The 25,108-nt window shown below is 35.3% G+C and overlaps 1 protein-coding gene and 1 non-coding gene across 2 annotated transcripts in view; one reads left to right on the plus strand and one right to left on the minus strand.

Moving 5' to 3' along the window:
- LOC118265051 (protein peste-like) overlaps positions 1 to 24,778 on the minus strand; it is a 52,722-nt gene extending 27,944 nt beyond the window's left edge. The window contains exon 1 of the mRNA XM_035577746.2: positions 24,563 to 24,778. The gene's annotated coding sequence lies outside the window, so the exon portion shown is untranslated. The remainder of the gene's footprint in view (positions 1 to 24,562) is intronic.
- Trnas-gcu (transfer RNA serine (anticodon GCU)) lies at positions 14,700 to 14,781 on the plus strand. Its single transcript has one exon. It is a non-coding gene; the product is annotated as a tRNA-Ser (tRNA).
- Positions 24,779 to 25,108: the final 330 nt, after the last annotated feature.

The raw sequence follows: 25,108 nt of genomic DNA on the forward strand, positions 1-25,108 counted from the left end.
TTTTTTAGACTTTTAGAGTGTAAATACCTACCTACCTACTTAGTTATATTTTTTAATTGGTTATATTTTTTATATAGAGCAGAATGTTTATATTCTTTTCCACCAGAGATGTACTATGCTACGTTGCCGTAGATGTCATTGGTTTCCACCAATCATATTATTATTCCTGTATCAAACACATAGCTTAACACTGGTGGAAACGGACTCAGCTAAGCTATGTTTTTATATGGAAAGATGCGTGTTATGGATGCATGCTATGGATGACTTCTCTACTATTGATACATCGCATACTCGATCTGCGCATCTTCCTCGCAAAATAACGGACTATCTTTTGCCAAATAAACAAAAGAAAATTAATGCAGTTTTGTCAGACGAATTCTTTGTAGGTACGGTATCGTACTTGTTTACATCTCAATCGTTTATCGGATTCACTGAATTTTATCTGAGACGTAGATAACTCCATAAAGATGAATGACAAAGACATTTTCCAAAATTGAATCTTGACATAAAAGAAAGAAGAATGAAATCTAGATATAATATAAATTGACAACACCTTTTATTAAACTCGAGTTATTATGGTATAAGCCGGTAAACGAGCAGACGGATCACCTAATGGTAAGCAATCGCCGCCGCCCATGGACACTTGAAACACAAGAGGCGTTACAAGTGCGTTGCCTTTTGGGGGTAAGGAATTTAAGGGTTGTTGGGGAATCGAGGATTGAGAAGAGGGGTGATTGGACCTCCAGTAATAAACACCCGTAACACCAGAGGCGTTATAAGTACTTTGCCAGCCTTTTGGGGGTTACGAATTTAAGGGATGTTGGGGAATCGTGGATTGGGAAGATTAACCAGAAGAAAGGTTAACCTCAATCACACAACACTAGGGTTGTTCCACGTCGGTTTTCTGTGAGGCCGTGGTCGATTCGTGCCGAAGCATGGCTCTCCCACACTTGAAAGTAAAAACTAGTTGTAATTGAATACGGCTTAAGAATTGATCGCTTGACAACTAACTCACTAATTAAATAAGTTGCAGTAAAATAAAATATACATAATTACACACTTCACTGCAAATATGTCTGACAACGAAATTAATTACGAAATTAATTTCTTCCTGATTTGTCATTAGGTATTTATAAGTGGGTTATCAAAAAAATCGTTCATTATCTGTCTGTCTGTCTGAGTATTATCTTTATGCCTTCACCTGGTTAATAAAGTGGTATATTCCATTATATGCCTATAGATAGCAATTCACAATATTTTATTATTAGTTAATTATAGTCTAACACGTATTGTTTTTCTTTATATAGCTACAAAGTTGTTTGTGTGACTAACTGACTACGTCTTATATTACGTATGTAGTAGAATCAATTGCATAATATATTAGACAATATATTTGTCATACTATCCACGCTATGGTTCTAGTTACATTACCAATGTAATTTATATGGACAACAGAGTCACCCTCTATTCTCTATTATGTTGGGCGCATAACGTAAGTGGTCAAAACTGGATGTTACATTGTATATTATTATGTTTTATTGCACCTTTGTCTTTAGCGTTATATTACTATTGTAATAACTATCGTGACACATACTAAATTAACTAAAAATAACGGTTGGAGGAAAGCTCTACTACTTTCGAGGGACAGAGGGACGTTACTCTTCATCATGAACAGCCTGCGCAGTTGCGGCTATGTATATTGCGCAGCCTACTTAATGCACGTGAGTAAACCGTGATTTTTAGTTAATTTAGTGTATATCACGATAGTTATTAAAAAATAATATAACATCTTGTCTTATCTTATTATTATTCAGTTTTTAGACTTTAGATTTTAGACAACAGGCCTTGAGCATACGTGTCGTGAGGTAGGTTACATTACCTGTATTGTTTAAAAAGTGGCCTCGGTAACACCTGCATTTCAAACAACGTGGGTCTAACATCTTGACTGACATTTCAAGACTAGCTCTAGTATTAAGTATATATAAAAAGTCTAATTAAATAAATCTACAATATATTAAATCTTAGAGCATTTTTTGTTTGATTGATCGTGCTAATCTCTGAAATATTTTTGTATGCGTCATAAGTCGCAAGCTATGTATCGTATTACGACAAAGACAAAGTTGTTAGATTCGATATTGTTTTATGGTATAAGCCGGTAAATGAGCTAACGTATCACCTGATGGTAAGCAATCACCGCCGCCCATGGACACCAGAAGCGTTGCCGTCCGTTGCCGGAGGTAAGGAATTTAGGAGAAGATTGGAAAATGGGGTAACTGACCCTCCGGTAACCTCATTCACACAACGAAACAACGCAAGCATTGTTTCATGTAAAAGCTTCAATATTAATTCAACATTATTTATAAATTGTTACAAAATTTAATCATTCACACTCATTTTGTAAGAGATAGACCGGTAGGCAGACAGACAGAATCATGGCAGGAGGGGTTTCCATCGGCGTCGAGGTGACGATGAAGTACCTGGGACTCGTCCTCAACAGTCGGTGGAAATTCGAGGAACATTTCCGACGTTTGGCTCCCAAGTTGGAACGGACTGGGGCTGCCCTAAAGCGGCTCCTACCCAACCTTGAGGGGACCAAACGCCTCCTGCCGGAGGTTGTACGCGGGGATTGTGCGGTCCATGGCCCTCTATGGGGCCCCGGTTTGGGCGCCAAATCTACGGCGACGACCAGCTCGTGCGCTGGTTTCATCCCAGAGGGTCATGGCCATTCGGAGATCCGTGGAACCGCACGATCTTAGGGAGGCGGCTAACCTCCTTGATCACCGCCGTGGGATCTGGAGCGAAAGTGCTCGCGGTATATAGCTTACGTGCGGAGGCGCATCGCCGGGGCGAAAATCCACTGCCGCGCCAGATTAGTGCGTGGCGGGATGAGCTCCGGCGCGATCTCATGGCGGAATGGAAGCAACGACTATCGCAACCGACTGGGCTCGAAGTTATAGCAGCGGTAAGTCCCCTCTTTGAGGAGTGGCTAGAGAGGCGTCACGGCGTTCATTTACCGCCTGACGCAGGTGCTTACCGGACACGGAAGTTTCGGTAGGTTCCTGTTTCGGATTCGGCGGGAGGAAAGGCATTGCGTGGATCACCCGGAGGACACGGTGGAGCATACAGTAGCGGTGTGCCCTGCATGGGCTGAGCACCGCCGTGTCCTTAGGGATGTGATCGGGACGGTGACCTCTCGCGTCCGGCTTTGGTTCAGGCCATGATGCGGAGCTAAGGGAATAAACGCAATCTCCTCCTTCTGCGAAGCAGTCATTGCTAGCTAAGGAATATTGTATGGCGGAGCGCGTGAGGGAACATCCTCCTCACGCCCCAGCCGTCAGAAGACACTCCGGGCGTCGGGGATCGCGGGACGATCTCCGGCCACCGTAAGTCGGGTCTGCGGACGGCGAGCAAAGCTCGCCGCCCGACCAGAACCAGACCCGTGCGTACGGCGCGTCGCGTTCCGCGCGCGCCTCAAAGAGCCAGACCACCACAGATGGGGCCCAGTAGGGCTGATGCCTGATCCGGAGCTGCGGAAAACGTAAAAGGTTACCGGGGCTCCGGCTCAAAGCAGGAGAAGGAACGGGGTGGTTTTTAGTCAGTAAGAGTCTGACACTCCCTCCCGCCTCACCCAAGGCGGGAGAAGTCATTGGATGATTTTACCCCCTCAAAAAAAAAAAAAAAAAAAAAAAGGCAGACAGACAGAAAAATATTATTTTGGTGTAACTATAGTATGTATATTCATATGCATGTAGTATACAATGGTTCTTTCAAAATTACTTTCGAACGAGCACCTAGCTTCATTAACGAACAGACAGACGGACTATTATTTATTTCTTTATTTGTTAACGTTTCAAAAGTACCTAAGTATGTATATGGTTTAATTGGAAGAAATGAATTGACTTTGACTTTGACTTTACAAACAGACACTCCAATTTTATTTACTAATCCAGATACACCTTAGTAAAACAGAACAGATTTTTATATCACCTACTAGCACAGAATGTACTTGTTCCAAACGACCAATTCCCAACACCAGCTGTTACAAATTACAAATTACCCAATAGACAATATCTCACGAGACCCTCCAGTGTCTGTCCACTGTCCAGTGCTGGCCGGTACATGTGCACTGGAAGACATACCGGGCCAGTTCTCAACGTGGCGATGATTGCGCCAATCATCCAATCTAGTTATGATGTGTAAGACTGAGGAGGGGAATTGGAGCATCCGCTGGTGATGCGTAGGCGCCATACTTTCTTTCCAACAGTCACACTTGGACTGTGAGCTGGGATGACATTATTTGGTTATTACACACTACTGGAAAGTTTAATGTATTTGATTTTGTTGATTATCAACGTTTTAAGTTTGACTTTTGACTATACGGTTGGTGCGGTAGCTGGGCAGCGTGTAGTGGGTTCAATTCTCGCACGGAGCAACTCTTTGTGTAATCCATAAATTGTTATTTCAGGTTCAAACCTGAGATACGATACAATAAAAAATCCTATTGCGGGGCTTAAAAATAATGTAAATTATTCGGTAAGTAGTGCTATCCGGAGCTGCGGACTACCTAGCGGTTTTACCGGGGCTCTGGCTCGAAAAGCAAGAGTAGCCACGGGGTAGTTTTTAGTCAGTAAAATTCTGACACTCCCTTTCACCTTGCCCTGGCGAGAAAAATCATTAGCTGATTTTCCCTCCTCAAAAAAAAAAGAGCCTGTCATTAGCAACCTGGTTAACAAGACAAAACTCTTCTTCTATTAAGAAAAAAAAAGTAAACAGCAGTACATAAGGTCGGGCACCTAAATAAAGTGATCACGAGAACCCAGCCAGTAGCTCGGTCGATGATCACAAACTCGATGGCCACAAGTAGGTAATGACCGCGTCCGGCAGAGCCGCCGCGACGTGAGCGCCGATACCACAGGGACGGACTACATCAATCACATAACGATAAATTAAGAATTATGTGTGTGATTTTATTATTATTGTTATTGTCAATGAGAACAGTACCTAAGGATCTTAGGGTGAGGACGGTTGACTTAACCCTTTAACCGCCACAGTTGTAAATTCACAACCAAAGTTTACGAAGTGATTTTCAAGCGTATTTTTATTTAGGTAGCAGCAATTTCAAAGAAAAGTAAGTCGTAAATATTTGTTATGTGCTGAAAATACTTCAAAAAGAGAATTAGTTCAATAAATCAAAAAAGAATAATTAAATTATTTGATTATATTGATTTTTCTAGTTTGACAACTCGCACGAATTTGCTTTCGTGTTTACATGTGAAAAAATAGCTTTACTAAAATTTTTCAGTAGTAGCACGGATTAACTGAAATATCGGAAACTCATCGAAGTTAATAAACATGGTAAATATCCAGTCATAAGTTCTAATAATAGTAGTAGCACGGAGTCTGGAATTGTGCCCAGTATATGGCAATCATGGCTCACCCCTATCATACATGCCGATAAAAATGGGTCTACATTGATTAAAGCGGCATTGCGTGACGTAATGTGCACCTCTGCCTACCCCTTCGGGAATAAAACGCGTGACGTTGAGTTAGATTGATAGATATATTTGAACTTCCTAGTTTTACAACTCGAACACGAACGAATTTGCTTTCATAGTAATGATTTTGTTTTTCGTTTTTCATTTCTCGTTATTAATTATCGTTCTGTTCTCAGTTATATGTGTCATGTACGTTTTACGTACATTACTATGATATCATGCATCATGAATATTTATCATGGCTGCCGATTATAATATCTCATGATTAAATTGACAGATTCTGACATAAAAGATCATTAGCCTATGGAACACGCTGACAAGTGAATTGATGTCATATTTCATTGTTAAAAAAACACAAAGAATTTGCTACTTAAGTAATGATTTGTGTTAATGTATTTATTTAACAATGGTTATTAATTTTCGTTCTGTTCTGAGTAATATTTTCTAAGTAAATTGAGAATAAAGTACTTTTTCATATTTTGAAATAACCCATATTACTTGACCAATAGAGTAGATGACTAATATTTATTTTAATATTGGCCTTGTAGAATATTTTAAAACATTAGACACAAATACTTGGAAGATATACATTTCTAGGTAGATTTTAAACGTAGAAATGACATATTTGCTCCCACTGAAAATAATATTTATTTTGGGACGGGTTGATGAATTACCCACCTAACTGACTGACTATATAGATTTTTAATATAAAACCCCGTCATCATACCTATTAAGTAGGTATTTTTTTACAAAATCCAAAGTTCGTCCCTGTGCACAATATCAGACGACCAAACTATGCAATACTGACCCTCAGTGGTTTCAATCATACGTTTATCATGCAGACACTGATAACTAACTAAACTCGTAATCTTATTATTGAAGTTTAATTAGGTTTTAACCTGTAACCTATTACTAGCACTAGGTTTTCCTTATGGGTTTACACCATCTACCACGATAAAAAAAACAGCTTATAATTATATTATTCCAGACTATACGCCATGTTTCTTAATTGGGCAAATCTACAGTAGATACAACCATGAAACCACCACTCCGAACCTATCCACAAATATTTATAAAACATTGCCTATTCATTACTGCTAGAAGTAAGACGCGTATGAATTTATGAATACCATTAAAACTTAGTTTTTGAAGTTTATTTAACACACTTTGAGTATAAACTCAACTGGCGGCCTACTTCGTCTTCGATCGTATAAGGAGAATTCTTTCATTGAGGTTGTGAAATAAAAATGTATTCAGATATTTTGTAATAATGCGTTTACTATGCATGTGTTAATTTGGATTTATTAAAATAGACTACATAGGCTCACCCCCTATTACATGGGACTTATAAAACAAATGGTGAAAAGTGGGTGTACATTGCATAGTGGCATTACGTGCCGTAGTGTGCACCTCTGTCTACCCCTTCGGGGATAAAAGGCGTGACGTTGTGTGTGTGTAAAATAGACTACAGACAGATTAGCGACACAGCCGGTGAAACCGCGCACAGTAGCTAGTAATATATAAAACTGAAGAGTGTGTTTTTGGCGCTAATCTCCGAAACTACTGGTCCGATTTGAATATTAATTACTTTTGTGTTGGATAGTCCATGTATCAAGGAAGTCTATACTGAAACAGGGCGAGAGCGGATAGTTTAAGTATAACTACATAATTATCTACTGCCTCTTTCATGAAATACATATTTTATTTATTGTCAGAATGATTACAGCTACACATACATACTTTCAGATAAATACAAATTGAATAAAAACAAATATTTGTTTTCAATGATCGATGAGCAGCCTGATAAGGGTCATCACTACTTATCAGAGAGAGGGACAGACCTTATCAGTATCCGAAATAACATTGATAAGAGGAAGTAGGTCTACGGGATGGATAGTACGTGGTGTTATTGTGATAAAGGTCAAGTGTTCTATGTTATCACATGTCTTGTGCCTGAAGGGGTAGGCAGAGGTGCTGCTAGGTAACGTAATATTTGCTTTTAGAGTTATGTTCTTTTTTGTCTGTTGTTATACAAAGCGACCATATTGATATATAACAGTCATATTACCAAACAGTTTTTCTAAAAGAATTTTCTAAGAAATTTTCTAATAGAAATCTTTCATAATATATATTTCTAATTGTCTAAAGACTTCTGTAATACTGCAAGTGGGATTGCTGGACTAGGGGTGTCGGGTTTAATTTCCAGGTTTGGCAAAGTATTGCCGTAATGTGCATCTCTGCCTACCTCTTTGGAGATCAAAGGTGTGACGATACGACCTCTTGCTGGTAAGTAGCAAGAATCATAAACAAGTATTCATATACTAAGTTACTTTTTTAATATTGACCTTACCTTACCTATCTAAGTTATGAACTTAATTAAAATGCATCGCGTAGCGCTACGAACGCTACGCCTGGCTACGAACTACGCCGTAGTACGTGCCCTAGGAGCAAGCCTTTGAAATAATTATTATAATTAGAATAATTAGATGCTAACGTTATTTGAAAATATAACTTGCTATGTTTACACGTATGTATAATCATTTTAATTATAAACAGAAGTATGGATTTAGATGTATGGGTTACTTTCCTTATTTATTTATTTTTTGCTTTTACCATTATTCCTGAAATATTAGACTTTCTTCAGTCATTACGGATACCACGAAAACATAAGAATCACATTTCTTTCAATCTACTTGTACTCCTCATCATGAGCAGCATGCGCAGATCGCGCAGCCTAGTCAGTAGGCTGTGAGTAGGAGAAAAGCTCCAGTAGAGCTTTTCTCCATTAATTTCGAGTCACAGAGTTATTTTTATTTAATGTAGTATATCTCACGATAGTTATTATAAAAATATATATAGTTTGTTTTACGTTTAACGAGATCGAAACGAGAGTGCGTTTAGCGCTCTGTACCCTTAATTTTATACCAAGAAGAGAATCCATTACTTAATAACATTCATCCTTCGAATCTTCAAAACTATTCGATTCCTACGTCCTTCATAACAATCATCTTTCAAAGCTTCTACTATTCTTTCCCTACGACGTCCTTGACCAACAAATTCACAAATACTTAGTCATCATGAATGACCTAACAATATTCTAGAACTACATAGAAATCACGCCACTGTCTGACTGTCTATCTGTCAAAGATAACCAATCATTTTCTAATGTTTGTTCACCTTGCGGGCGTACGTTCTATGCCCGACTGAATCAATTTTTATCTAATCTTTCATACATATTTTGAATATTATGGGTATATTACGTCAAGTGTAAATAATATGTTTGGGTTTTATCTTTAGTATATCCGTGTACGAAAGGTACATATATATTATTATGTAGTTGAATGGTCATAATACAATTTACCTGGAATTTTACTTCAACTACGTAAGCAAATTCAACACTTTTATTTTATTTCAATCAAGACTCATAGCAATTAGCGTTCCAGAGTTTCTTCCTACCTCTACGAGAGACAGGCGCGAGATTACTTATGTATGTATCGAAATGTCGAAAATGATAAGTTTCTATGAAATACAAAAGTCGATTTTTTTACTAAATAAAAAATACCAATATCTCTTATCAGTCAAACATTAAGTATCTTGTAAAGGCTTTGAGTCTGAAAGTGACATCAATATCAACATGAATATAAATCTCTTTCCATTTCAGAGACTGACAGACAACGTACTGCTGAAACTGGTGCTCTTATAAAGCTCACAGTCAAGGTTAATGTGTTCCTTGGAGACTGTAAGGAACTAGAAAAAGATTTTCCAAAAGCTCCTATGGGAACAAAATAAAAAGGATTATTATGTATGTATGAACAAAGTCGTAGGCAGAAGCCATATTGGTGTACTCCCGGACTGCTTCTTACTCAGCAACCTCACTCAAAACGAATCTACAGTAATAAAAATGTTGAAATAAATCTATGCCTTCTATAATAAACAATAGTCTATAGTATTATCTATGGTCATCTTTTTAAAAATAAATATTTTGTCTATGATATAGACTCTGTGGTCGGTGTGTTTTTTTAGTTCAGCTGTTTTAAAAGTTACATTAAAGTTTTTCTATATTTTACGTAATATACAGGGATTTCATTACGCTATAACAACAAAAAAATATATCTGCTGTCCACTTCTACATACCTACAATTATTTCCTAACATTCCCATAGACCCACGTCAAATAAATACCCATTATATGAAAAAACCCTAAGGAATAAAGATCAAAAGGCCCTACAATACATTAGAATAGGATCACGCTAGATTGTTTGAAGAAGACCTTACCTACGTGCGTTTCATACAACCGTCCCATTTCCCTTCCAACCTTATTTAAGTTCGAATAAAACGCGACCTTGCCCCCTTTCTACGTGACAAACTTACTAATGAAATAGATCTCTCTCTTTTCTCTTTTCTCTCACCGCCAGTTGCTCTTAAGTGTATTCGTAACTTTTCTTGGAGGTTTATTTAATTATGCTAACTGATTTCGTCTTGTTTTTAGAAAACTTTGCTGGAAAAATGGATTAATGTGTAATAAGGTAGATGAGTAATTTTTATTTTAATGTCCGTCTTGTAGATTATTTTAAAACATTAGACATGTTTAACACATTAGAATAGATTTTTAATTTTCACATCCCATCGCCATCCCTATTCTTGTGACAAAGTTTTTGAAAGTGTAAGATTTTAAAATTATTTTTAATTATTACCAATCGCAAAAATACTATAAAAAACACAGAAACGAAAAACTTATCTAATAGACGTATTATTTTATAGACAAAAGCGACGTTTTTATGATAATAGCCGATTCTATTATAATGGTATAATACATATATCGGCCATCGTGCATGCTTGGCTATATATATATATATAGCCTTTGATATTATTGTTATGTAAATATTTGTCAACATAATTATGTTGTGCCATTATTATTAACTTGCTAACGATTGTTACTACCTAGACTGATTTAATTTTTTCCTTAAAAAAGCTATTTCTGTTACATCTTTATTAAAGTGACTTTTCAGGTTTTATTGTTGTTTACATTTAAGGCGACATTCTGGAATTATTTAATAGGTAGCAATTTTTGTTGTCAAATCAATTCACAATGTAGACAAAGTTATGGTACCTGCTTACAACACATTTGAATAATTTACCTAGCTTTAGCATATACCTAAATTATGTCCTATTTAGAATTTCATAGACTAAAATCTAGTCATCAACGTATTATGGTCTAGACTGCGATTATAAATAAAGATTATCGGGAGCATATTAATTATGATGATCAATGACCCATGCTTAATTAATTATGATAATCATAAACTAAGGGACCACACAGTTACCGGATATGACTTGAATCTGAACTGCAGTAACCGACTTGAAACAACGCTTGAGTTGCGTGACTGAGGTTACCGGAGGCCCAATTGCCCCTATCCCCAATCCTCCCAATCTCCGATTCCCCAATAACCCTTAAATTCCTAACCCCCAAAAGGCAACGTACTTCTAACAACCTGGTGTTTCGGGTGTTTATGAGCGGTGGCAATGGCTTAACATCAGGTGTTTGACATGAGTTTGCACGTTTACCGGCTTATGCCTTAAAAAACCCACCAGAAGATGACAAACTCTCTCATGTAGAGGAAGGCTATAATCTAGCAGCGAAGTGTTACGAGCTGTTGATGATGACCACACACATCAACAGCCTATAAGTGGCCACTGTTGACCAAATGCCTCTTCTGGCAAGAAGGTTTGAGCATTAATCATCACGTTTGCTCAATGCGGGTTGGCAAAACTAAAGGAATGATATATCTTATTTTCACTTACTTTCTCTTGAATCCCTAAGGTTGACTGGTAGAGAATGCCATACGGCATTAAGTTCGCCTTATGTACCACTATTTTATTGTGTCTTGTACATTATAGATTAAATAACTAAATATACAATATTACTGTATGTACACGTGTTTTCCTAATCAATATTTTTTTAAATTCAATTTTAAATATTTAGAACTACAACATTTTAAAACCATCACACTACTCTACATAGCACTAGTTCACACGATTTAAGATCTAGTTCAATATACAGATTATAGGTGCCAATTTAGGCCTTAAAACAATACAGTAATTTCGATTGCCCCCGATATTATAATTTAGTGTTACACTTTCGAAAGTGGAACCTGAATTATGAACCGAGGGCCTACTACGAATTTGTTTAAGTTTAACGAGATAAAAAAGTTTCCGCGTATAGTCCTCTGATTGGTTGGTTCATTGGAGCAGGTCAATCAGTACCCTTAGTACGAGTTTGCTTTACTTTGAACGAAATTGAAACAAGAGCGCGTTTGGCACTCTGATTGGTTGGTTCATTCGCGCCAGCCAATCAGAGCGCCGAATGCGCTCTCGTTTTGTTTTCGTTCAACGTTAAGGAAACTCGTACTAAGTGTTCAGAGCGGCGAGTGTCGATCACATTAAAACAAACTTATACTAAGACCTCTGATGCGTATACGCAGTTATAGGAGCTCACAACCTGTTAATGACTATGCTTTGTACGACATATTATTATGATATCTAACTGGACATACAGGTTATGTATAGCAGTTAAACTAAAAATACAGTGATGAATATTCAGTCAAATAGCTTATTTTTGTACTAATATTTCCTTGTTATTCTCGTGGTAGTAAGCAGACTAAAAGTCAAATATTTATAATTTAAAAAATATTTACAATTTAAAATACATTAACCTTTTAATGTATTTTTAAATCAAAAATAACTTAAGGCGTCGAATAATTAATCCTCATTAGAGGCCAAAAGACTGTTATTATTATATAGATTTCCAAAAATAATCTAGTGAAGTGAGAAAACAACTATAAATTGAACTACTTAGCATATTTGTTATTGATATTCACAATAGACAAGTAGTTAATGGCCTAATGATATAATAATGAATATCTGTCGAATTATTATTTCAATCTATTTATCAAAAAATGTTACGTAACGTGAATTTTATAAAGTAAGAAAAGGCAAACCGCCGTACTCAGAGTCATTTGATTTTGATGGTTGCTTAACTCAGTCCTTAGCAATTGTTTTCGGAACAAAATCGGTACTGGTGAAGGTTTAAGTAATCATTAAATGTCTCTGAGTGCGACAGTTATTTATTTTAGTCAGCTATGTAACTTACTAGTCGTAATTACAGATACCTTTTTACATAACGTCCCCATTACTTTGCCCGACTTGAGAATTGAATATGAGACCTATTGCTCAATTGTCACTCTCAGAATCACATTTGACTCACTGTGACTACATACCCAAATATATTTTTTACTGTTCGTTAGTCTCGCTAAAACTCGAAAACGGCTGGACCGATTTAGATTATTTTATATAATATTTGGAATTTGGAATTCTAGAAAAGGTTTATAAAGTGAAAAAAAAGTGTTTGAGTCGGTACAAAGTTTGCCGATTCAGCAAGTTTTTTTTTATAAAATACACATGTGAATTTTGTCACCTACAACAAATCTTTAACTCGTTTGTTCAATGAAACGAGTTACTTAATATTTACATACTGAGGCCCTTTTAATACTATGCAAAATTTTAAGACACCAGCATAACAAGTTACCCTATTCTATTCAAGATTTTCAATCTTAGTACATCGTGATAAAGTAGGAAATCGATTGAATAATTTAACAGTTTAAGGTGAGTTTGATGTGCGGTCGTTTATACAAATGGTCAATTAACTATTGAACTGTATAATTTAACATATAAATGACACGTTGTCGTTTGTATTTATTAGATTTTTAACTGTTTGAAGATTCAAGTAACACGTTTTCTATATTTAAAAAGGTTTTTTGTTGTACCCTTTATGTGTTATACCTGAGTTCTAATTTTGTAACTGCATAAAAAAATTACAAGGGTCCTCTGCACATTCTTTACCTTTATAATTCAAAAATAATTTATTTAACAACCTGCGGCCTAAACAGCGACATATTTAGTTGATCCATTAAGTGTGGGTGAGCCATGCTTCGGCACGAATGGGCCGGCTCGACCGGAGTGATACCATGGCCTCACAGAAAACTGACGTGAAACAACGCTTGCGTGGTGTTTCGTTGTATAAATAAGGCTATCGGCGACCCAATTACCTCTCTTCTCAATCTCGGATTACCCAACCACCCTTGAATTCCTAACCCCCACAAGGCCGGCCACACACTTGTAACACCTCTGGTGCTTCTGGTGTCCATGTGCGGCGGCGATTGCTTACCATGAGGTGATCTATCTGCTCGTTAATCGATCTATCCCATAAAACAGTGTCACTGGGTATAAATTATTTTGTGTTACAATTTATTAAACATCTCAGTGACTAATAAATCACTATCGCAAAATATATTTCACAGTACTCTTCAATCAGGTAAAAATAGACATAGTAAAAGTAAGGTAAAAATAGACATAATAAACTTTAATTCTCCACAAAAATGATTATATGACGAAGACATTTCAATTTGGTCTCCTTCAATCAGCCGAAGTGGATGTTTAATCCGGCCAATAACAAAATGCGACGAGCAATTGCTCGAACTCACGACATGTCGGTCAATTTCTATCACAATGGATGTATGCTGCTACCCGTACATAATTTGTAAGCCAAAATAATACTTTTTGCTATTCTAAGAAGTACTATTTTTGTTTATACAACTTGAATTGTTAATATTAGGCTATGTTTATCGAAGTTGGTTGATGATTTCGGTAATTAAGTTCCTAGTTGCACCTATGAAATTCGTCGATGTATAGTTTTGGCTGATAGTCTATGTCGAGTATATCACCATTAACAAAACGTGAAGGTGCATTGCCGGAATATAGACCTCCTCTTTATAAGAAGGTTTGCAATAATAAATTGCACTGTTGGTGCGGTAGCTAGGCAACTGGCTGCCACGCAACATGTAGCGGGTTCGATTCGCAGATCAAATCTTTGTGTGATCCACAAATTGTTTTGGGTCTGGGTGTCATGTGTATGTGAATTTGTAAACACACTCATGACACAGGAGAAAATTCCAGTTGGAGGCAACTTTAAAATCTCCACGCATTGAAGATATTAGTTTAAAGGTTTATTATCATTTTATCAGAGGGCGATGTTGCCCAATCTCTGTCAATTTGAAACAATACAGTGTACAATTTTGCAGTACATACAAGTATTATCTTAAAAGTAGATCATTGGTATGTATAGGCTTATTTCGACTTGCATTCACAAGACGAGGTGGCCGAGAGGTTAAGGCGTTGGACTGCTAATCCAATGTGCTCTGCACGCGTGGGTTCGAATCCCATCCTTGTCGATTGTTTTTGCAGTTGCATAAAAAATGCTATTCATTTAACGATTATCAGTAAAATGTGACTTTAGTTAACGCAATCGCTATTAAACCTTTGTCTTCAAGACTCTTTTTTTCTTTTTTGTTTTATAATCTAAATACAAATAAAGCTTATTCTATCTCTAAGTATATCTTTTATATTTATGTATGTCACATATTTTTTGTATTATTGTAAATTTAAAATTATATGCATGCTATGGTTATCTATAATTAAGTTTAAATACAGATAAGCTTTTTTTGAGGGGAAAAACCATCCAATGTTTTTCCCGCCTTGGGCGAGGCAAGAGGGAGTGTCACAGACTCTTACTGTCTAAAAACCACCCCGTTTCTTCTCCTGCTTTGAGCCCGAACCCCGGTAACCTGTTACGTTGTCAGCAGAACCAGAGAAATACAGATAAGGTATTTTTTTATATTACTGTTATTTTCATTGTGCAACATTTCTGTATTTAAGTTAGTTTTAAACATAATTTACAGTTGATTTTTCTTTTGTATTAAATTAATTGACTACCAAACCTCTGCTTTAATACATTAAGACTCGTCATAATAATGTACTATTACCTACATATACTTATTGAACAGAACTAAACAGTTTGATCGATTGACACAAACACCGCGGGATGCTGACCTGTGCCCACAATTTGTCCAGCGCTGATATAAATAGCCACATACATATGTATGTCTGTACGTTTCAACACTCAATTGTGGTTTCATTGATTCATTTCTTTTTTCAATGGCTGCTAAGTGGATGGCAGAATTGTTTCTTTAGATATGTACGGGACAGTTGTCCTAGTTGTATAGTTATAAATGATACGATGGTATCTTGATAACTTTTCCGGAGCTGCGGACTACCTAGCGGGTTTACCGGGGCTCCGGCTCGACGGGCAGGAGTAGGAACGGGGTGGTTTTTAGTCAGTAAGAGTCTGACACTCCCTCTCGCCTCGCCCAAGGCGGGAGAAGTCATTGGATGATTTTCCACCCTCAAAAAAAAAAAAATCTTGATAACTTTAATGATAGGTACATGAGTAACTGCGAATATTATTCACAGGTCAAGTCAACATTAGGCTACATACTATCACGCTATCATCTACGGGGGAGGAGCTGGAAAACTATCCAAGTTCACTATGTCAAGCGGACGCGGTCGCGGGCGCAGCTATTACTTAATATATATATATATATATATAAGTAACGTGGTGTTATGTGTATTTCAAAGTCCTTTTGTTGTGGAATCCTACACCTTTTATCATTTATTTTGACACATTTTATACTTATTTTGTAAAATGACGGAAAACACAAATAAATTATGTTAATTCAATCAAGTTTACGTTTTATATTGCAATCGGCTCGTTAATGGATTGAATCGTTAAAAAAGCGATAAGAACTTAGGTATATTTTGGGGCACTCTTTATTATCATTATTATATATATTTATATATCATACCAGGTAGAGGTTTATTTTTAAGTTGGGAAACCTGTTATTGTTTTTAATTTTACTTTTCCTTGAACTTGGGTTCGATCCCTTGCACTTAATTATTTTCATATTGTGCATTTATCAATATTGTTATTCTTTACCCTTACTCTTTACCTGCAATATTTATTTATAATTCAGATTGGCCAAATCTGATTTATAAATAAATATCATGGCACCTAAGTATTTGAATGACAATTTTAGTTATCCTAAAACTGTCAGGAAAAGGTTTTAGGTGTGGTAAAATGATAATATGTTATTTATTCATTAAGTAAATTTTAAAAATATGTCTTTGTATATGAATTTGCATGTTTATAAACGCACCCACGACACAGGAAAAAATCCTAGTGTGGGGCAATGTACCTTTTTTTAATTATAATTTTAGAACTCCAAGACACCTATGACAATATTATGACAGTGTGGACATGTATAATAAATAAATAAGTATTTAATTACACATTGGACACAGAGTTCAATGTACGCACAAAAAATTAAAAGAATTAATTAACGTAAAAAATATGGCTAGTGCATATAATATGTTAAAAACTAGTTTACACATTTTTTAGGCTCGTACAAATTACAGTTCCTTGGCACCAAACATTAAACTTTAAGCATTCCAATTAGTATTTAATTTATTCGGAATTAAAAACGATATAGGAAAAGCCTCTTGAACTTTGAAAAAAAACATGATTATAAAAATAAAACTATTTTAAAAAACCGACTTCATTAAACAAAAAATCTGCTGTACTGTCTGTTTCTACCCACTGCTAGTTTAGAAGTCGGTCGAATATAATAAAACCAAAGTAGATACCTTTGTAAAATATAGATATAGGAATTACCATTAAGTTATATTTTTCGTAGAAAAAACACATACCGGCTGAATTGAGAACTTTTTAGGGAAGTCTACGTGGTATCTAGTTCTGATTCCTGAACCAATCGGTCAAAGTCAAAGTTTTTTTCCTATCCAGATCAGACCAGGTATAATCAGAGAAAAAAGACTGGGCCATTTCTTGGTTGTACAACTCCATTTACACCGGAACATTTAATAAAACGTAATTAGTGTTATAACTGACCGGACACACGGCTAAGGAGCACTCGCGATGTTATCGTCAAGTCACTCTTTGCTGTGGAATTTTACAATCTTGTCAAGTTAGCACATTAAGAGCAATTAATAAGTATCGTAGGTACACATGTGTAAACAAGAGGGCCTTTAGGTAAAATTATGTATTTCTCGGTAGAATAAAATAAATAATTGAATAATAAAATGCATAATAAATACTTTACATAATTTACCTAAGACTCCTCATACACGTATACATATTTTAACGTATTTGTTATTTTTCAGTTAGTTTTTTCATCAGCATCATTATCAACAGCCTATAAGTGGCCACTGCTGACCAAACGCCTCTTCTCATACGGAGAAGGTTTGAGCATTTATCATCTCGCTTGCTCTGCAATTTCAAAGTTATAATTAGAAATTATAAATCTAGATTTCCTAGCGTTGTTTTTTTTAGAAAATATATTATATAATTTGGTAAAGTCACATTAGTACTTGCTAGGTTTCAAACCGTTGACCCTTATGCATGAGAAGCAGCCAAGCGGGTGGCTTCACCTTTGTGCTACCTTGGCGAGGTTTCAGTAATAGTGGACGATAAAACTTACACGGATGGCTGCCTGCTGTACAACTTATCACGGCCGAATTGATTCTTTTTTATGGTATAAGCCGGCTTATTCACCACACACCACACCAGAGTCGCAAGTGCGTGGCTTTTTGGGGGTTAGGAATTTAAGGGATTGGGAAGTGGGGTAATTGGGCTTCCGGTAACCTCACTCACACAACGCAAGCGTTGTTTCACGTCGATTTTCTGTGAGGTTGTGGTATCAGTCCGGTTGACCCGGCCCATTCGTGACGAAGCAGGACTCACCCACACTTAAAAAAATATTTTTAAGTGTTTCTGCACCAATGGTAAAGATGAGTATATTCCATGAGTATTCTAATCTTTGTTTGTTTCTTTATTATTACCTAAGAGTTTTATTACTTCGCGTTTTTACACAAAGATGATGAAAATATAATAAATATTGCGCAAATTTTGCGTTGAACATAAATACACACGGTTTTGTGTGTTGTCTTTTTATGGTTAAGTTAACAAAGAGGCTGGAGCTGTGGACTAGCTAGCGGGTTTACCGGGGCTCCGGCTCGACAAGCAGTAGTAGGAACGGGGTGGTTTTTAGTCAGTAAGAGTTTGACACTCCGTCTCGCCTCGCCCAAGAAAATTAAAATAAAGGGAATTCGATGACATAAGAAATACAATATTAATAATGCAATTAAATTTCTAACTCTAACTATCTATACATACATTATTATGCATCAATCTTCTATTGAGACTGAAATGATCGGAAATACCAGTAGAATTATAAATCATAATTGTATTAGGAAAATTGAATACAATCCAACAAAATATAGGAAATTACAATGAATAACACTATTGGCGATAATAGACAGAAAAACCAGAATAACCATTATTATGGCACTTATAGATAACTAGCTGATGCCCGCGGCTTCGCTTACGTGGTCTCTTTTTATTAATTAAAAGACGTTGCCGCACTTTAGGATATTTTCCTGTGTCGTGGGTGCGTTTACAAACATACAAATTCATGGACACATGACACCCGGGACCTAAACAAAAATTTATGGATCACACAAAGAGTTGCTCCGTGTGGGAATCGAACCCGCTCCACGTTGCTGGTGGTCGCTGTGCAGTCAAGTCTCTCCTTAGTACATCAGCTACTTGTTAGTAAAGTCTCGTCGTCGATCCAGCCATTCCAGAGATTAGCCAGAACAAACAGACGGACAAAAAATTTAAGTTTGATGTATATATATGTAAAACTGATTATTTCAATATTACAAACAGACACTCCAATTTTATTTAATGTCTAGCGTAGATACATCTATGTACTACAGGTGTATGTTTGCGTCCAAAGATCGGATAACGGTGAAGAATCTTACTAATTACATTATTTACATAAGATACATAGCGTAGTAGACTGATGTCACAAAAATTTCAAAGATTACAATATACTACATAGTACATAGTCACCGTGACTCAGCATTTACCTAGTAAATAGCGTATGTGTGGTCATGGTATGTATTATAGTTGTTTTTGTCATCATCTATTCAATGATTCATTCATAGTAAAAATGTAGAATCTGCATCGGGGTTTTTTTTTGTCATAAATAGATGTTTTTTTTTATAACTTACGTGAGAGATACAAAATTAATTATTATGTTATCGGCTTACTCACGTAACTGTTTGACGAGGAACTCGACTGTCAATAAGAGTCTGACACTCTCGCCTCGCCCAAGGCGGGGGAAGTCATTGGATGATTTTAACCCTCAAAAAAAAGCCTTGCATTAAGCAGCATTCCGCGACAGTGCTGCTCATGAATATGAGCCTAGCTTGGCTTGAAACTAGTCGAGTTCCACGTCAAACAGTTGTGTCAGTAAGCCGATAAAATAGTAATTAATTAAAGTTTTTGTAAGTTCAACTCTTTTTAATTTGAGTAGGTCACTGACAACTTTTTTAAATTGTTAGAACCAGAAATTGTTCAGTGAGGTCCAAACCGAAACCAGTTGCTAACGAAGATAAAATGAATTTAATTAAGATTCTTGACCAATCCTAACTTTATAAAGAAGTTTAAAAGATACCAGAACAAATATTAAGAAGTTTTGAAGATGTTCGAATGAAAAAAATTAAAAATTGCCGGGTTAACTTTGGTAACTACTACTAATAAATAAAAAAATATATCCTGGCTTCAGCTTATAGCCGAAAGCCTAATACTTAAGATCATAGATCAAAAAAAGATTACTTTGAAAACGGACTACCCAGCGGGGTTAGCGGGGCTCCGGCTCAAAGTAGGAGAAGGAATGGGGTGGTTTTTAGTCAGTAAGAGTCTGACACACATTGGATGATTTTGTCCCTTCAGGAAAAAAATGGGTAAATATTCTAAAGTGCTTAATAACGAGATATAACAATAAACTATTTAGGAACAGCACAAAAGGCCTTAGGTACAGGAAATTCTGCGGTTAAGTGAGGATTTCCCAAAATTCTGAAACAGGAAAAATGGACAACACCATTATTCATGTATTTGCGAAAAGCTATTAATATTACTTAAAATAATGTTTCGAAGAAGCAACGTAATGCCACTGTATAATGTACACCCACTTTTTACCATTTGTGTTATAAGTCCCATGTAATAGGGGGTGAGCCTATTGCCATATACTGCGCACAAATTCCAGGCTCCGTGCTACTACTGAGAAAATTTCAAAAACCGTAAAAAGCCCAGCCATCCTTTGCCCGACCCGGGAATCGAACCCAACAACGAGGCAGTCAGACCACTATTTATTGTTTTGCCAAAAGCTATTATTATTACTAAGTATAATATTTCGAGGAAGCCTAGTCTAATTAAATACTACAATTTTGATTGCACATACCTAACCATGGTCATGTCAAGCTGACGTACACACACATATGCATGCTGACACATCAAGCTATAGAAACCAGTATAAACTGAACTTTCAACGTGCGGAAAGATCATAGAAAGCGAGATCTTGGTAAACTGGTAAGTTTGAGCTTGATGAGAAATTAACTGGGTGTACAGATGAACAAGGTATATAGCCTAATCTATGTTCATATGGTGCAATCTCACATTGGCTAGGCTTAGAAAAAAAAAAACTAGTACATAGTCCGTATTTTAACTTGTATCAACCATGGGTGACTGACGTGGTTGAGTTGATGACCAAGCTATCATGGATGACCAACTATTCTAAATATTGCGAAATGAAAGTCTTGTAGCAAGTGCTACTACTGGGCAAGAGGGCTCGGGTTTGATTGCTGGGTCGGGGAAAAGTATGGGACAGTAAGAAAAAGTAATAACAACATTGGTCCCTAACCTAACAAGAATCCGGCGCTGCGGACTGCCTAGCGGGTTACCGGGGCTTTAGCTCGAAAAGCAGGAGTAGGAACGGCACAGTTCCTCTCGCCCCTCCCAAAGCGAGAGAAGTCATTGGATGATTTTCCCCCTACAAAAAAAAAATCTAACAAGAATGATATAAAGGTGGTACAAGATTGGAAACCCCCAGAAAAGGTAGGTGCTTTATGTCACCTTCAACCATGACAAAATAAAAATAAAATCTCAATGATTATATTGATGTAATCGATTTTTATATTATCTTCATTAATTTCCCTTATCTCAAATCAAATTATTTATCAACACAATCCATATTCATCTTGTGAGTTAAACAAAAACATATTAAGGTTGTAGATTATTCATTTACGTCCTCAATGCACCATCTGGTGACATATATGTAATATAATATTGTTGTTTAGGTATTTTTATACATTTCGTTTCCGCACCAGATTAGCATACCGGAATGGTAATGCATTCGCATGTAGATTACATAAAAACTCTATCTACTTAATAAGTACAATTAGCTACTCATGCATTTTCACCTGCTACTCGGCTCTTATTGGTCATAACGTAATGTTTTATAGCCTATAGCCTTCCTTGATAAATGCACTATCCAACACAAAAATAATCATTCAAATCGGACCAGTATTTTCGGAGAAAAACGCTTTCAAACAAACAAACTCTTTAAGCTTTTTATATTAGTATATAGTAAATATATATTATTATACAAAATAGATTTGCAATAAGTATTGTTCAATGAATATTTAATAGAATTTGTGCCTAAAATAACGTGACAAATGGACGGACGAGATGCACAGATGTTTTTCGTTACTCATTTATACTTTATAATTACCCAATTAAGGTCGAAATTGATGTATTTTTCTCAATATCAAACACAATGATTAGATCAAATTGATTTTTTATGAGATAGCTGCACTATGTGACGTCTGTAATACAACATGAAATAATAGTAATAATATGATAATACATATATTAAATTAATAATAGATATTTGAAGCAAATATCACACTTTATTTTTAAGTAAATAAGCTGATTAACTACGCAACCTAAGAACCAACTTATAATATTTTCAAATCAATCAATAAAAGTGGTATGTAGTTTGAAGTATTTTTAACCGAATTCAAATAATCAAATAAAAAGTAGGCTCTCAGTTTGAATTAGATGTAAGTCTGTAGGTACATTTGTGCGCGATTATCTCGCGTTGACCGAACCGATTTTGATGCGGTTTTCAGCATCGTATTTTGCAGACATAGGAGAATATTTTAGGTAATATGATGGTTGGCATTTGAAGTGTTGAAGGCGGTTCTCTCTTTTTAAAAATAGTTTTTATTATTTATATAAGTATTGAAAAATACAAATAATTTATGCTAATCTAAACAGACAACCCACTTAGTAGGATTAATGATTAACTGTTGTGAGATACTTAATTAGATACTTAGGTATATGCATAGTATATAAGTGCTTAACACTATAACAGTTATATATAGATGTCAGTATTTCGATAAGGCAATTCTGGACATTTTTCTTTGACTCAAAGATTAATTTTGATAGCTTAAACTAACTAGTTTTTATGCAAATCAAGTAAATTAGTGATTTTATGTTATGTTTAACAAATGTTTACGCATTTTATATCAGTGTTAAAATTAATAAACGGAGGAAATTAGTAAAACTACGTCATATTCATCAAATCAGTCATATTTATTATTCAAATCTACGATTATTAAACGATTTTATTTAACTTAATCTGTTTGTTTGTTTGAGTCAAAGTTAGTCATTGGAATTTCATCCCATGCCTAACAACAGATCAATCAGATTTTTGATACACACTCTTATTCTTGATGGCCATACACATTAAAACCGTTTATTATAAAAAATATGCATTATTTATATTCTTAGACAGATTCAGAGACATTTACCTAATGTTTAAGGTTTAGATTATTTATTTACTCATGAAGAAAATGGTTCATTGACTATGACAATTATCAAACGGTTTTAGTATTTTTTTTTCTAAGACATATTTATATTTTCTCAACCTATCTTTAAACAATTGCAATCGATTGACACTCTTTAATATTATTTGGCAAATTATTACATAATTGTGCTCGTCATACGTTATACATAATTTACTGTAATTTTATTTTGTGCCTTTGTAATTTAATTTTGTTTACTTAAACTATTCTTTAGCAACAATTTTGTATCGAAAATAATTGCTAATGACTGGGTTAAGTAACCATTAAATGACTCTGAGTACATCGGTTATTCTGTTAACAAGGTTTGTTTTATTATATAAACCTAATGAAATAAGTAAGTTGCTTAAAATTAGCCAATATTACTTATTTATACGTCCTTGAAAAACATGCGTAAATGTATGTTAAATATATGTTAATGTAACAAATGCAAATAAGAACATTGTACGTTTTAAATATATGTTTAACATTAATGAATTGATACGATTCGATTACATCAATGATAATCATCAAATTTAGAGGTTTGTTATGATATCTATTTTTATTAAATAATAGTAGCTACTACTTTCGCATTCAGAGACATTTAATGATTACTTAAACGATTCCTTAGTTACGATTTTGTATCGAAAACGTAAAGTGCTAAGGATTAGGTTAAGTAATAATTAAATGTTAAGTAATCATTAAATGACTCTGAGTATATTATGCATGTATTATACATATATAAACATTTCTCTTGAATCACTCTATTTATTATTTAAAAAAATACACATCAAAATCCGTTGCATAGTTAAAAGACTTAAGCATATAAAGGGGCATAGGGACAGAGAAAGCGACTTTGTTTTAATCTATATAAACCTGTATGCTTAAATAGTATTGAATGGGGGGCATTTTTATTAATTGGTTCTTTGACTATTAACTTGTATGCTGTTAGAAAACTTGGGTGCTTCGTATCGTAAACACAAAACAATCGTACGTTTCGTACTACAATTTTTATCTTCCAAAGTAAATAAATATTCAGGCGTGGATTATATTATCAGTGATATAAATCTAATTAGGTGTACTTATTTTTCAATAATTGATACTTATTATCATTAAGGTACAAAGAGTCTAAAACGATTGTATTGAGCGTAATATAAAAATCTGAAGATGCGGACTACCTAGAGTGTTTAAAGGGACTCCGGCTTGTAAAGCAGCAGTAGGAACGAGGTGGTTTTCAGTTAGTAAGAGTCTAACACTTTTTGGCGCCTCTCCCAAAGCGGGAGAAGTCATTGGTTCACTTTCCCCCTCAAAAGAAAAGTGTAAAATAAAAACATTTAAATTAAAACTTACCTTTTAGAAATCCCGAAGAAAATTCAAAGTTAAATAAAAGCCAACAGGACTTCAACCTATGTCTTAATAAATACTTTCTTTATATTCACAGTTTTATTTAAAGCACTATTTTGTCAGAAATAAACACTAGACTACCTATTTTTTAACACGCACAAAGCACGCGAAGTAGTTCCGATGTTTTTTATGCGCAGTAAACGAGCGTGCGCCCTCTTCGAACGAACGAATGTAACTGAATGAGTACATTGAGTGTGTATATAAACATAATAGATAAAACTATATTAGGAACTTGTATACATCGGGCATAAAATTGAATGATAGCTAATAGTCTTATTGACATGCCGACCAATGAGTTTGGACGAACAATTTGTCAAAAATAAACTTGTGAGCTCAATTAATGAGAGTTTATTTTTTCCTTGACATCTTCAGTTAAGAATATAGGTACAATTTCTTATATTGAATATATTTTTAATATACCACTTCTAGTCTTCCGATAGGTGTAGTAAAAGCTGACTTTTTTTTGAGGATAAAAAATCATGACAGATAACT

This window comes from Spodoptera frugiperda, chromosome 28, assembly GCF_023101765.2.
Source record: "Spodoptera frugiperda isolate SF20-4 chromosome 28, AGI-APGP_CSIRO_Sfru_2.0, whole genome shotgun sequence".
NCBI lineage: Eukaryota > Metazoa > Arthropoda > Insecta > Lepidoptera > Noctuidae > Spodoptera > Spodoptera frugiperda.